At 46.7% G+C, this 16,129-nt stretch overlaps 1 protein-coding gene and 1 long non-coding RNA gene across 4 annotated transcripts in view; one reads left to right on the forward strand and one right to left on the reverse strand.

The window, feature by feature from the left end:
- FAM117A (family with sequence similarity 117 member A) overlaps window positions 1-16,129 on the forward strand; it is a 105,732-nt gene that overhangs the window by 13,101 nt on the left and 76,502 nt on the right. The window lies entirely within an intron of this gene.
- The window catches only part of LOC144755891 (uncharacterized), a 226,891-nt gene that overhangs the window by 10,187 nt on the left and 200,575 nt on the right, over window positions 1-16,129 (reverse strand). For both annotated transcript variants that reach the window (XR_013594990.1, XR_013594989.1), the window contains exon 3: window positions 4,003-4,106. This is a non-coding gene — a long non-coding RNA (uncharacterized LOC144755891). The remainder of the gene's footprint in view (window positions 1-4,002; window positions 4,107-16,129) is intronic.

Below are 16,129 nucleotides of genomic sequence, written 5' to 3' on the forward strand. Positions count from 1 at the left end.
GGTGGGAAGCGGCCTGGTGGCCCCTCTGCAGCTAAAAATTGCCGCCATCCAGTCCTGGCAGCCCCCCACTACCCAGACCGAGGTACGAGCCTTCCTGGGCCTCACGGGCTATTACCGAAGGTTCGTGAAAGACTATGGTACTATCGTGAGGCCCCTCACAGAGCTCACGTCAAAAAATCAGCCCCAGAAAGTCAACTGGACCCCAGAGTGTCAAGCTGCATTTGAACAATTGAAAGCCGCCATGTGCTCCGCCCCTGTGCTCCAGGCCCCCGACTACAGCCGGGAGTTCATCGTCCAGACGGATGCCTCCGACCATGGCATTGGGGCAGTCCTGTCCCAAGTGAACACCGAAGGCCATGACCAGCCGGTGGCCTTCATCAGCCGGCGACTCCTACCACGGGAACAACGCTGGAGCACCATAGAGAGGGAGGCCTTCGCGGTGGTATGGGCCCTCAAGAAGCTCCGGCCCTACCTCTTTGGCACACCCTTTCGAGTACAGACCGACCACCGACCCCTGCAGTGGCTGATGCAGATGCGGGGGGAAAACCCGAAGTTACTACGCTGGTCCATCTCCCTACAAGGGATGGACTTCACAGTTGAGCATCGGCCTGGGCCCGATCACGCCAACGCAGATGGCCTGTCCCGGTTCTTCCGCCTCGACGAGAAGAGTCCCCAAGAGAATGGGTAACTCTCCCCGCCTTCAGCTGGGGGGGACGCATGTTGGACAGGCCACATGAAGGGCCGCTCTCCCCCGGCCCAACCAGGCCCGAACCAGCCACGCAAGTACCACACACCACCATTGCACGTCCACCGTCCCCGCAGGGACCCCTACCCTCGAACCTGTTGACCGCGTAGGCCGACCCACTACCGGCCTGCGCGCCCATACTGGGCGCCATCTTGGACACTCCACCACGAGGCCGCCTGGCCCCCGATCGACCTCAACCCTGGGCCTGGCCAGGCCTCAGACATTCCGGCACCAACATCCACCCAGGAGGTGAGCGGGCTACTTGGTCAGTCAATGGGAGCAGGAGGTGTCGATGGCTCTCCCCCGCCAAGTGCCGCTCGCCCATCGCCTCCCCGGGCGCTGGCTCCACCCCCCTGCTGGGTGTCTGAACCCCCTCATCCCGGACCTCCCGACCTCCAAGTGCGAGGGTCCGGACATCAAAGCACACCAGCCCTATAACTGGGGCAGCTCCAGAACAGGAGGGCAGTTGTATCTTGGAGTCGAGAGACGCAAAGAAGAACTCATCCTTGACGGACTACTGGCGCTGCCGTAGCTCTGTCTTGTGCACCCTCGTCTTGCCTGCTGGCGCTGCCGCGGCTTTGGGAACCACCCTATCCTTCATCATCGTCGGGACCTGCTGGCGTGGCCGCGGACCGTTTGTAACCACCACCTTCATCGGGACCTGCTGGCTCTGCCGCGGACCGTCGTCTTCCTTCATCCATCTCGGGACCTGCTGGCTCCGCCGCGGCCCGTTCATCTACACCACCGAGCTCGAGGATTGAGAGCTATTTTCCATCTTTTTGGTAACAAGACTGTCCCGCTACCCTTTTCCCAAACAGAGACCAGAATAGAGGGGACCCCTGAGTCCAGACCTCCTTGTACCATTCTACCGTACTTGAAGAATTGTCTATAAAGTATCGTTGAACTTTATCATTGTGTGGTGTCCGTCTGTGGGGGGGAAGTTACTTGTCTGTACGATTCACTGGAGACGGCTCTCCCCGGAGACCTCTCCCCGTATCCTCGGCCGACCCTCCCGGTCCGTCTAACAAGCAGGTATACGCATGGACAGTGCCTGCGTTTCTTAACTGGGGTGCTATACTTCTCAGAATGAGTGGTATTAATTACAAGAGATGGTAGATCAAGTGGCCAGATGCTAGGCGTACTAACAAACACAGTGTAAGCACAGCTCACTAGACTCTGTACAAGTAATGGGCAAACAATGTGGTAACGAGGGGCGGTCAGCGTCACTCCACTGACCTTCATTAGCTCGGTGGGTTACTGGAGGGGCGCGCTGTGCAGGGTAGGGGGGTGCATGACAAGCTGCCGCCTGCTGTCTGACATATGGTTAAGAGCCGCGCATGTGCGCACTGCTCCAGAGTGTGTGCGTGTGTGACTGCTCCAGTGTGTGCGTGCATGTGACTGCTCCAGAGTGTGTGTGTGTGACTGCTCCTGGGTGTGTGTGTGTGTGTGACTGTTCCAGGGTGTGTGTGTATGTGACTGCTCCAGAGTGTGTGTGTGTGTGTATGTGACTGCTCCAGAGTGTGTATGTGACTGCTCCAGTGTGTGTGTATGTGACTGCTCCAGTGTGTGTATGTGACTGCTCCAGTGTGTGTATGTGACTGCTCCAGTGTGTGTGTGTGTGTGTGACTGCTCCAGTGTGTGTGTGTGTGTGTGTGACTGCTCCAGTGTGTGTGTGTGTGACTGCTCCAGTGTGTGTATGTGACTGCTCCAGTGTGTGTGTGTGTGTGTGTGACTGCTCCAGTGTGTGTGTGTGTGTGTGACTGTTCCAGTGTGTGTGTATGTGACTGCTCCAGTGTGTGTATGTGACTGCTCCAGTGTGTGTGTGTGTGTGTGTGTGACTGCTCCAGTGTGTGTGTGTGTGTGTGTGACTGCTCCAGTGTGTGTGTGTGTATGTGACTGCTCCAGTGTGTGTGTGTGGGGGGCTCTGGGTGTGTGTGTGTGTGTGTGTGTGGCTCTGGGTGTGTGGGGCTGGCTCTGGGTGTGTGTGTGTGTGTGTCTCTGGGTGTGTGTGTGTGTGTGGTAGTAATTGCGGTCTGCTGAGCTCGTCCGTAGGGTACAATAGTTCTCACATTTGCGAGAGATTAAGCTATTGGCAATGTAAATGACAATGCCATTTATTTATCTGTTTTCAAAACCAACACATAAATACAAATTTTGTCATTTACAATGCCAATAGCTCTAACTTCTCCAAAGGCGAAACCGTTGCATTGTAAATGCTTATCTTTAATAGTACTGCACTTGAATCCTTGGCGCATAGAATCTCTACGAAGCCTTGTTTAATTATCTGTGTGCCAAGGTATATCTCAGTAGCAGACAAAACGGATTGCCTCACAAAAAGCGTTCCAATCAGTACCAAATCCTGGCACAGCAGCTACATAAACAAGGCAAGCAAGTCTAGTGTGCGTTTTTTGGTGCAAGTGCACCTTTACTGGACAGCTGAAAGGCAGCATGCAGAGCACGCTGCACGGACGAATAATCGGCAGCGTTTCTCCTCCCTGTGGCTCCTTATCTAAAGTTCATTCACTTCCGGGTCACCTTACTGCTTCCTACGCAAATGCGGTTGCTTCCACTTTGCCTCATGGGAAATTTAGTCCGGTTTACTCTCTTCCTTCGTCCCGCCTTGTACTCCGATCTTGAATGAAGGAAGTGTGATTGTTTCCCCGGGGGTCGTTTATTTCGGTCCACCACGCCACTACCTGGGATATGGGGTCAGATAATGCCCATTGTGCAGAGACTCGGGGAGTGTGCCCTACCTCAGTGGCATGTGTGTGACCAGTCTACACTACTCTATCTCACTCTATCTCACTCTATGCAACACCCTCTACGCCACTCCTTTCTGCTTTACACCGCTCCACAACACTAAGCCACTCCACTCTATGCCACTCCGCTGTACACCACTCAACTCTACGACACTGTACTCCACTCTAAGCCTTTCTTCTCTACGACAACACTCTACTCTCCATACACTCTCGACTCCACGCTACTGAACTCTACACTACTCCACGCCACTTCACAACTCTCTACGCCACTCCAAAACACCCCAGTGTACTTGAAAACACTCTACTAATGTTTAACCATGCTGAAGAGGTGCCAAGCTGGTGTACACATTTGTAAAACATATTGCATTGGCAAAGCCAATATCTCTTGCATGGGCGAGACAAATTGGCTTTGCCCATGCTTGTTGTTTCCTTCTTGGCCTCTGACCCAGTTAGACATTAATCTCTATCGTAGCACCATCTTAAAGTAATGTCACTTGCCTCTTTGTGGTTGACCTCTGTCATCGGATGGGACTGTTCTGTGCTTTGTTTCCTTTGGCTGAGACCATTGCTTAAATCACACATTTCTGTTAGTCCTGCTAGAACTGTTTGCAAAAGAAAAGGATAGGTATTTGTAGCAATGCTTCCAAAACTGATGTAGAAACAATCATTTGCAATGCAATAGGTCTCGCATTAGGAAAGTTTGAGCTATTGGTATTGTAAATGACAAATATTTTATTTATGTTTTGGTTTTGAAAGTAGCGAAATTAATAGCTTTGTTATTTACAATGCCAATAGTTTTAACTTTCGCAAATGTGACACCTATAGCGTTTGTAATGCAATATGTGTTGTATTTACGTGACTTAGATGTATTGATATTACAAATAACATGGCTTTTAATTTTTTTTAAATAATTAGTACTTAAATAAAAGTTATTGTAATTTATAATGGCAATAGCTTTAACTTTTGTCAATAACTTTTGTGAAGATTATGTTCAGTGTATTTTATTGTCACGAAAATCCAAGAACAGAAGTGAAATATTAACATCTTTTTGTGACATTTGTAATAAAGCTTGAAACATTGAGAGAACGTATTTGAACCAGTTGTTGTTGAATGGTTGCACAGATTGATGCTGTGATGGCGCGGAGTGATGTTGTGGTGGGGATGAGTGATGCTGTGGTGTTCAGTAATGCTGTAGTAGCGCATAGTGATGTTGTGGTGCCCCTGAGTGATTCTGTGGTGGTGCTGAGTGATGCTGTGGTGAAGCGACAGATGGATAGAGTGAGTGCGATTAGTTAGAGTGAGGGTGATAGATAGATAGAGGGAGGGCGATAGATAGAGGGAGGGCGAAAGAGTGAGGGCTATAGATAGATAGTTGTGTGTCTATGTGGTTGTGTGTCGTGTGTGTGGAGTTGTGTGTGGTTGTGTGTGCTGTGTTCGGGTTGTGTGTGTTGTGTTTGGGGTTGTGTGGTTGTGTGTGTGTGTGTGTGGTTGTGAGTGGGGTGTGTGTGTGTGGTGGGTGTGTGTGTGTGTTTGGTTGTGTGTGTGCGTTGGCTCAGCGAGACCTAAAAAAGTAGACACTACATGTAAATCTTTTTTTCCGTTTTTCAATCCGAGATAAAAAATCCAAACTCCAATTCGTGGGGTAATGTTTGCTGGGGGAAAACAGAGTACCCTTTCCTCCCTGAAAAAAATGACAAATGGTAGGATTCCATTGTTCGATACAGTTTCGAAGCACAGCACCAGAACAAGCAGCAATATCGAGAGGTGGTGGGGGCAGGGTTAAGGGGTAGGGAGAGACGGCACAGGCTGGGCAGGCTGCGATGGGCTGGTGGGAGGAGAAATGCGAGTGAGTCACGGCCTGGCGGCTGTGAAAAGTGAAGTGAATAATTAGGGGAGGAAAAATGCCAGAGGCCGGCCGAGCGCATGCTGGGGGAGCCTTTGAAGTCATGCGAGGCTTAGACAACAAGGCAGGAGGCAGGCAGAAGGCTTGGGGATGTGCTCGTGCATGAGCAATACAAAATAGTAATACACCAAAAAGTAGCTGAACAAAACAAAATGCCCATGACAGAACACACAATGAGTACACTAACAACATAAAACATAACAATGAAGTGGAGTGAGTACTCTGCGTGGAATTCGGGGAAGCCCCCACTTGAGATTGTAACCCAGCCCTGTGCGGTTTCCATGTTTGCAATACATTTCCAGCAATGAAGGACTCTGTATAAACGCTGCGTGTTTGGCTGCTGCTCTTTAGCCACGCCCATGTCCCGCCAGCCTCTAAGGTGCCGACCGGGAGAGGATATGGCGCACGGGCCTGAGCTTCCGGCTTTGGAATTGGGAAGCTGCGTTTGGAAACTCCATTGAACGATGTTGTTCTGCGCAAGTCACTTGCTCTCCCCGTGCCTACAAAAATGAACGTGTCCTTGTGTGATGTAACTGTTGCTCTATAAAACGCTCCAATGCCTTTGGGTCGGGTTCGGGCTATGCGTGGAAGAGGGGATGTGAGTAAACCAGAAGGAGAGGCGGGGAGGAGGTAGCAGGAAGACCGGAGGCCAGAGCGAGGCCTGGGTAGGCGCGTGACTCATGCATTAATTGGATGGCTGGGCTCGGTCTGCGTCCCCTGCAGCGTGCAAGAGGGAAGGAAGGCTGGCACTGGCAACCTGTCGGTAAATGTAAGCTCACAAAACACACGCATTACGAGCTCGTGGAAAGGGAAGTGACGCATTAATATAGTGAGTAACAATAGGGGAAAAGGAGAGAATAAACACAGAGCGTAAGTGAGCGAGAGGAGAGGAAGACGGGGGTAAACACTGAAGTGTAAAGGAGAGGGGGACATAAAAAGGAAGAGGATGACATGTGGCTCGGGTCTGATGCAATTATGCGAGGCAGCCTGGTTGGGGAGTGCAGGCGGGGGGGGGAGGACGGGGAGGGAAGTATGTGGGAGGCTGATGCCTTTGGTGTGAAACCAGGGGGGAGTAGAAATGCGAGTCACGGCCTGCGGCCGTGAAAAGTGAAGTGAATAATTAGGGGAGGAGAACTGGCAGAGGCCGGCCGAGCGCACGATGGGGAAGCCTGTGGGAGGGAGGCTGATGCCTTTCATGTGGGGAAATGCGTGTGCTTGTGGTCACGTGATTCTCGTGAACTGTTGGAAATCCTGGGTGAGAAAGTGGGGCACACGGACAACTTGTATTAAATTAAAATAATAGCACGCAAGTAATGGAGTCAGTGTCATGAGTAATGTGTTTTGAGACCAAATAGTGTGCATGAGAGGGAGTGGGGGGGGGGGAGGAATGGACGAACGTGCAGCTGAGTGAGAGAGAGGCTGTGCTCTGCGTGTTTGCGCGCACAAAAAGAAAATAAAGACATTTATCCAAAAGCATGAAACTTGTAGGATATATTTAGATGCAATGACGGAAACATCAATGACAACTTGTATTATATTAAAAGAATAGCATGCAAGTCGTGACTTATGATGTGACTGGAGATGTGCCTTTGTTTCGTCCCCTTAAGGTCAGATTTGCATTTCACAGGGGATGTCTGCCAACAGATAAGAATCTTTATGGCTCCGCTTAAAGCACTCCAGTATCCTGGTGTGCTTTAAGCTGAGTGAAGCAATGGTGTCTACATGGGCTGGGGGGAGTAGAAATGGGAGTCACAGCCTGCGGCCGTGAAAAGTGAAGTGAATAATTAGGGGAAGAGAACTGGCAGAGGCCGGCCAAGCGCACGCTGGGGAAGCCTGTGGGAGGGAGGCTGATGCCTTTCATGTGGGGAAATGCGCGTGCTTGTGGTCACGTGATTCTCGTGAACTGTTGGAAATCCGCTTTTTGAGAAACTTGGTTTTAAGTCTTGGTTTAGCGATGGTTTAGCGGCATTAGACTCGCATATTCATTCCTGCGGAATGGAATAGGCGAGACCTAAAAAAGGTTTCTTGCAATGCTTGCTCTTCATCATTCAAATCTTCATTGAAGTCATAAACGTTAAATATTTCTGCTTATGTGTGGAGTACTTTGACAAGCTAAATATTTTTTAGAAAATACTTTTTGAATGAATGCTAATTTACACAATACTTTGCACTGAAAAAAATATATATTTTTCCTTAAAAGAAGCCACATGGAGTGGTGGGGCCAAGCAGGTTCCAAGATGACCACCAGATTCAGGGGCTCCTGACTTGGCCCCAGGTTCTTTGTGTGCTGCACTACACCATTGTCTTGAGAGTTCCCCCAAAGCGGTAAAAACTCTGCAATATTGATGTGCTGGGTGCAGGGGGAGGAGGGGGGAGGGGAGGGGGGTAGCTGTTTCACCAGCGAGTGGCAAGGCCCTGTTTGCTGCTCCCGTCTCGCCTGACTTTTTTTTCTTATTCTTGAAGATCTGGTCCCCAGAGGGTGAGACGCGGGGCTGGTGGAGAGCACCAACAATAACTATGGACCTGGTGAGAGTGACAAAAGCAACAAAGTAGCCGCAGATTGGCCAGACCTGTGGAGAAATGCGACTTGTGGACTACTTCTTTGAAAATTGCCAAAACTGTGGTTATATATAACCACAGTTTTGGCAATTTTCAAAGAAGTAGCCAGTATTACCACATTTTTGGCAATTTTCAAAGAAGTAGCCAGTTTTTCAAAAAATTCTGTGCTTTCGACCTATTTCTAGTTTATGGCGGAAATTCGTCTGAAACCCAAGGGTGATCCCGGAAAGCTACACATTTCAGAAGAATAGACAACATTATGACTTAAGCAACGGGTCATTTGTGTAGATCCCTCAAAGCTGTTTCAAAGAAACTAACTGTTGAAATAAAAAGAAATAGATAAATTGAGTTGGAAAAAACGGCCATTAGCGACAGTGTTTTCATTTGTAACTTGTCATGATGGCCGATATACAAAAGCAAAATACCATTTGTCTGCTAGACCCTTCTGGCTGCGGGGATATATAGGGTTTGTAGGTTTTCCAGGAACCCGAGGGGAAAAACAGTCAACAACTGAACTACTTAAAAGCACACAGAGACAACACCAATATTACAGAAATGCACAAATGCACAGTAGGTGAATCAATTTGGGCTCTTCAGTGATGCGAGATATATATTCTTTTTAATGGATTCTTGAACCACTCATGGCGTAAGAGGATCGGACAAAGCAGCCAAAATGCAGTCAACACGTTTTACCCTGATGGGGCTTCCTCAGGGCAATAACTTGAATCCTCCAATCTTATAGTGGTCACTATATCTTACACTTTGCACCGATACGTAATCCTTCATCAGATGCCAGAGGTTATCACGGAAAGCCCTTAATTTATCCCAGACTTTGTCACTAGTCCACAGTTGCTTAAGACACAAGAATATGTTCAGTTCCAAGTTCAGTTGTCTCGTGTTCACTGTGATAGGTGACACTCCAAGAATTAAGAGTTACTTCATCTTGGGCCCCAGTAGGACGCCTTGCCTCTCGACCCGCCGCCAGCCTTCGAAAATCCAACAGAAACTGTTGGACCGTGAACACGGTTCAAGTGTGGAATAAGTTGAGGGCTTTCCGTGATAACTACAGGCATCTGAAGAAAGATTACGTATCGGTGAAAAGTGTAAGATATAATGATCCAGTTACGTCAGTGACCACTATAAGATTGGAGGATTCTGGCTGCTTTGTCCGATCATCTTACGCCATGAGTGGTTCAAGAACCCATTAAAAAGAATATATCTCACATCACTGAAGAGTCCGGATTCATTCACCTCCTTTGCATTTGTGCATTTTTGTAATATTTGTGTTCCTTCTCTGTGTGCTTTTAAGTATACTATATTCGTGTGGTCTTGTGGCAGTGTACCAGTGAGGTGGGCAACCTTAACCCAAAGAAGTACATTTATGATCTGTGTATTGCAAGTTGGTGCAGCTTTTATCCCTTACTGCCTATTTTTCATTTTCTGTGTGAACAACTGAACTACACCTTAAAATAGTTTTTCATTGTGCACCGGGTAAAGAGCAATTCAAATAATTTAAAAATAGGTATCGAGGAAACCTATGTTTTCTCTGTAATAGTCACCAGATATGGAGTTTAGGAGCAGTGATTATTTGTAAATCTTTCGAATAGTGGATACACAAACCAGCATGTGATTCGGATGGCACTTTTCAAAATGTCTTCTTTCTTATACACAAGCTTACATTTGAAAGGCTCAAATGTAGAGAAATACAATTGATAACAAATATTCAACTATTCTGTATTTTCCATGTGTATCCCGATTAAAAATGGTACCTCACTTGCGCGGATTGGCCTAGTACCCGTGACCGGAAAGGGACCAAACGCAACATGGACACATTACATTTTTTTCTCTGAAAATGGAGCCTGTTTTTCAAGGTAATTAGCTTTCGAATTTGGGCCCGAGGTCAGTGGGCACCTAGGCAAACCTATATACCTAGGAGAATCCAGGGTGGAGTGACCTGCGTGGCCCCTGCCAGCTTTTGTTTGACCTGAGTGGGCCGCCTCCACCTATTTATATACCTATAACTATCCCTAGTGTCTAGTGGGCTTTCTGCCCCCTCTCCTCCCTCGGGCAGGTTAGAGTTAACCTCCAATCTGCCCACACCGGAGGGGCGGGGGGCGGTATTTGGGGAAGAGAGGAAGACATTTGGGCCTAGGGAAGCACTAGGCCATTGCGAGGCCTTATGGCTAGTCATCCTCCGATTGAACACACTCAACTGCTAGCTCAAAACCTCTGGTGATCCAATCTCCACGAATCCATCTATGTCCATGTGCTGACTTGTCTCTCAAGAACACACACATAGAGCAGGCATATTAAACCACTGGCTTTGTTGCAACCCTGGCCCACACCTTAACAGCCCTGAAGAATTATATAAACTCTATTTTTGATCTACCTTCATCTGAATCTTGCATAGTCTTATGGGTGGTGAGTGTTCTGTTCATTAAACTCTGACTTTTTATTTTTCCTGCATTTCCAACCTCACGAGCTGGCTCACAGTATCATGAAGGAAATAGTTTGATTACATAGTCTTTCTGCCACCATTTTGGATCGAAGTTGTCAATTCAAATCAAAATTCTGAGCACCCTTTATGACCCTGTTGGATTCAAACCAACATCTTGAGTAGCTACTATTTCCAGTCTGATGGACAGACAGGCTAAATCAAACCATTGAGCAATATCTCAGATATTTTGTCACCCAGTATCATGGTGACGGGGTGTATCGGATTCCACATGCTGAATTTATGTTTAACCATTTACACCTTTCTACGAAGATGCCACTGTCCATCTGTGCTTATGGATTTCATGTACAAATGCTCCTCATACAGCTGCCTGAAGTGCAAGTTCCTCAGCCCAAGCCTTGATCACATCGATTAGGCAAATTCATAAAGACTTTTGTTATGCACTTACAAAAAGCAAAGGCCAAATAATAATAATTTGTGGATCTCCATCGTTTTCTTGCTACAAAACAGAAGAATCAGTTTGACGATCTATATGTTTCCTTTGTTTAGTTGTCTGTCATGGAAAATTCAAACCCCTATTTATGGGTCTGTTTTCTATTTCCAAAATAGTCAGCCCAGTAACTGTTGAATTACGACTGTCCTCTCAAACTGAGGTCTTCACGTTGTATTCCATATTTCTTTACTGAAACCAGTATCTAAAATGTCATTCCATACAGCACCGCCTAGACATCCTGTAGTCTGTAGGGGGAGGCCTAGAATATGAGTAAAGCGATCTTTGACTCCAAAATACTTTCAGGACAGCTACAATAGAGGGGCTATGGGATGGAAGGGGGTACTGTAACAGTTGTAAAGAGGTATCTCCGTTTAGTTTTTCTTTTGGCTTTCCATGGGACATGAAGAGGACCTGGAGTCCTTGGAGACCCATAACGCAAATTTAAAGGTGCCAACAATTTTCTTGGCGTTCCTATTTCAACAGAAAGTACGACTTGCCAATTCAAGATGGGAGAGGAGAACTTCTTGCAACTTCCAGCACAAATAAAAACACATTGCCTGGCACCTGTGCGTTTTGTGGATCTCCTAGCTCTTGTACCAGTTCACAACCAGCATTTCCTTCTCATGTACCTTTTTGTTGTTTTTTGTTACTCCCTTCACTTACATTTGATTTCCTGCTTAACCTCTGTAGCGCTGGCTAGTTTGCCACCACTACGAATTTGCTCTTGGTACCCTGTTACTACTGTCTTCTTCTCTTCTCTGTGTCTTCTGCTTGAGTGTTAGTCATTCTATGGGTGACAGCAGTATAGTTAGCTGCCTAGCATATACCTAAAATAAGCTTTACAATCCCTGTTGATGCATAATAGTATACTGTGTCGTGTCATAGGTGATAGACGACTACAGAGTGAGTGTTGCAGTTCTGAGGACCCAGCCGGACCATTCTGCTGTTTCTCCCTTCCCTATGTTTTGCCAGAGTCTCATACGTAGTGCTTGTTCAATTGAGTAGTCAGACTCCCAGGAAGGCATGGGGTCAGCCTCTTTATCTATACCAAAGAATCCTGACAATCCGTGACTAAAAAGGCACTTTCTTTTCTTAACCAAACCTGTTGGCCTTTCCAATACTTTTTGCCAATGAAATGTTTAAAGTCCTTCTTGACTAACAGGTGATACGGACGGGAGTTTGCATCGAATTAATCAATGGATGTGAGTCCCGAGGTATTAGAGAAAAGGTTTTCATTAGGCAGTCAGTACCAGGCTTTTTAACCTGTCTATATGGATAAATGGAAATATCTTTCGGTCTTCACTGATATGGTGCATCTGGAAACTGCATGCATGGCAGACTTTAGGAAAAAACTGACAGCTTTTTTATTATGTATTGTCTCTCGCTACAACAAATCTCTGATTTGGTGTAGCTGGGGATGGATCTAGTGATGGGATAGTATTCTAAGCAACTGACATCTGATGAATTTGTAGTTTTTAGAAAGAAAACGGGTCTAAAATTTTGCTTTGACCCCACACAATTTCTACTTTCATAATTGAAAGGATAATTGGACGTCTTTTTTTGTTCTGGCTTGAAGGAATTGGTTCCAAAGTCTGCTTATGTAGAAACATCTTGAGGTTTGCTTGGCTATGCCTTTGAGGCCACCTCCTTTATAGAATGGCAGGAGTAAGTGACCTGAACTCTGAACATCCATCTGTCTTTGTTTTTTTTTTTTTTTTGTGCAACATAAGCTTTGTTCCTGTCCCCTCCAAGACCGCCTTCACAATCCAGGAGGAGGACCCAATCATCTACAAGGAAACCATCAAATACGCCACATCCAGACACTGACACCCCCTTCATGGAACACCTGCATTTCTGGCTACAAACAGCTTCACCCTGAAAGCAACCCGGTCATATCGACAACCGATTCTAGAAACCTCATCACAGACTTCATCGCTCCCTCTACCGTCAATTACAAGGACTTCATACTACTCAACAACCTCACTTACCACCTCAAGGACCCCTGCTCCGCAGACTTCCTAGAAAACCTGACCCACATAAGACTCGCCCAGCTCATCACCGACCCTACACACCTTGTAGGAGAAAACGTTGGGTCTAATCTTCGCCACAGCAACAAGATCATGTATGATGCCCGTCCCCACTCCCATGGAGCGACCGCTCTATCATACACTTCCAGATAACTATGCCCCAAGTCTATGCATCCACTAGCATAAAGCTACCCCGCCAGAGCTGAAACATAGTATCGGAAGCTGGGTGGCATATGCCGCCAAAACGAACCAACCCAACACCACCAACCGCTTTGATAAAGACATTTTCAACTTCAACGAATGTTTCAAGAACTATGCAAACTTACTTAAACCCATCATAAACAATAAAGAACAACCAACAAATAAGCCAGCTGGTACACAGATGACATCCAGGTATCCACACGCTACTGCAAACAGCTAGAAATAAAATGGAGATCCAACCATGATGCTGTTGCTAGAACTACCTACAAGGCTTCACTCTAGCGCTACCACCAACTCCCCAGTCACCAAAAGAAGAGCACTAACGGAATGTATACAAGCGAACTCCAACGGCTGCAAGGAGAACTTCTCGCTCATCAAATGATTACCTTAAAGGCCACAGCCAACTCCATCACAGGAACTCTGCGACAAATTATCTAACCTCTTCCATGGCAAAATAGAAAAAATCTACAGCAACTTTGGACAACAATATGACCCCCAAAGACCTTGTCACCAACCTGACCACCACCAACCAAGACAAACACCTGACTGTACATACTGAAGAAGACACCACCGCAATCATAACAGTTCTCTCAAGAGCCCCAACTAACCCATTCCCCCACTACATCTACAACTTAGGAGGATCACCGATTTGCAACATTATCACCCACTCATCAACACCTCCATCAAATCTGCCAGTTTCCCAGAAGACTGGAAACATGCAGCTGATGATGATGATGATAATAATAATTATAATAATAATTATTATTATTATTATTACTTTTTTAAACCCTTTGGCCGACCCAATACAAAACAGCTTCTGTTCCCTATCTCTGCTCCCATTCCCAACTTAAGTGATCGAGAAGGCTATCAACAAACTACTCACCACCCGCCTCAAACTCCACGACCTAGTCGACCACTCTCAATCAGTTTTTTGAAGCAACCACAGCGCAGACAAAACACTCATTGCAGCCTCTGATAAATCCGCACTATACTGGACCATGGAGAAACCACAGCCCTCATCCTATTTGACCTCTCTGCTGCCTTCGATAGTCTCCCACCACACCCTTGTCGGAAGAATGCAAAACAATGGCATCCAAGGACTGGCCCTCAACTGGATTTGTCCTTCTTCACAGGAATAACCTAGCCAGTCAGACTACCATCCTACACATCGGAACCCAAGAATCTAGTCTGGGGAGTTCCAAAGGCTTTGTCGCTCAGCCCAACCCTGTTGAACATCTATGACACCGCTCGCCAACATGGCTTCCCCATCATATTCTATGCCGACAATCCCCAACTCATTCCATATTTGACCTCCAAGTCCACCACAACCAACTTCTCCAACTGCATGATCAGCATTGCAGTCTGGATGAGAGCCAACTGCCTGAAACTCAACTCTGACACAATGGAAGTGTTGATCTTCAGGAACAAGAACTCTCCCTGGGACTTCACCTGGTGGCCATCCGAGCTTGAACCCACACCAACCAACCACACCAGAAACCTGGGAATCATTCTAGATCACAAGCTCAACACGACAGCCCAGGTAATGCAGCAGGCTCTTTCTGCTTCTATATGTTCTGCAAGATCTTCATGTGGCTAAACTGGACCACCAGACACATGGTCACACAAGCCCTCATCCCAAGCAGATTAAACTATGGCAATGCGTTCTACAACTATCTCCTCCACTAACTTCAGAACACCAAAGCAACATTCATCCTTGACATCTCGTGACGCACCCACAATGCACAGTATTTCCTAGAGCTCCACTGGCTCCCTATACATAAACGCTGCCAATTTAAACTTCTCATGCATACAAGGCACTGCACATCAGACTAACATACCTTAACAACCACCTTCCCTAACACCAACCCACCAGACACCTCTGCTCAGCCTCGCTCTAAATCGCACACACTTCCAGCATCTGAAAAAGCAAAACGGGAGGTCTAGCATTCTCCTATATTGCACACAAGACCTGGAACAACCACACTCTCCACATCGGGGCCTCCTCCCTCCTCACTTCTTAATCTGCAATAAGCAGTAGACCTGGATCTTTGACTAATTCGTCAGGGCCTACTCCCATCACCCTTAGTCCTACACTTACACTCCTACTCCAGCGCCCGGATACCCTACCAGGTGATTAGCCACACAAGACTAATCAACAAAGCCCGTTGATGTCAATAATAATGCATAGCCACACTGAAGTATCTAATTTGACACTCCATTCCGAATTTTTTTGAAATTCTTTCCTCTTATTTTATGGGAGGCCCGCCACTAACCATTGTCGCCAGTAGAGATCTATCCTATGGCTCAGTAACCGTGTTGCACCTGGGGTTAACCATATGTAGTGTAGCTGAGGAGCCACAATCCCTCCATAGTATGGAGCCAAATCTATTGCTCTCCTTGTCAGGCAGAGCTAATGTTATGGAGTTGTAGAACACTTTTCCTTCAGTCACAAAAATAAGGATGTGGCATCACCTTCTGTAAACATTTTATTTGATCTATTCTTCTTTCTGTTACAGTGGCTGCTGATTCAGTGCAAACTGGAACTAATGGCATTAATTACTTGGTTACTGTTAGATGTTTGAGGGTTTGTACCTGGCATCTTTGCTTCACCTCTTGGCAAGTATTTGTGAAATTTCTATCAAAACCTAGGCACACGTAAAAGTAATTCAACAGTATGTATATTGCTACACAAGCTTAAATACAATAGAAACAATGTTCCATGATCATATAGGTAGGGTGTTGCTTTGTCTTTAATTCAGTTTTCATTGAGCCAAAACAGAAACCAGCTGACACGTGTTTCGTCGAATGTGGAAAATAATTCCGCGACTTCCTAGGGGCTGGGAAGGAAACACAGGGTATGTATGATACATATTTCTTTGAGAGGAGTACATGAGAAGTGGTCGGACATGTATAGTTTTTTCGCGACATCAAACTCTTGCCAGTGGAAACCCTCGTCCCTGTGAGATTGTGAGACAACATTCCATTGT

Source organism: Lissotriton helveticus, chromosome 5_1, assembly GCF_964261635.1.
Source record: "Lissotriton helveticus chromosome 5_1, aLisHel1.1, whole genome shotgun sequence".
Lineage (NCBI taxonomy): Eukaryota > Metazoa > Chordata > Amphibia > Caudata > Salamandridae > Lissotriton > Lissotriton helveticus.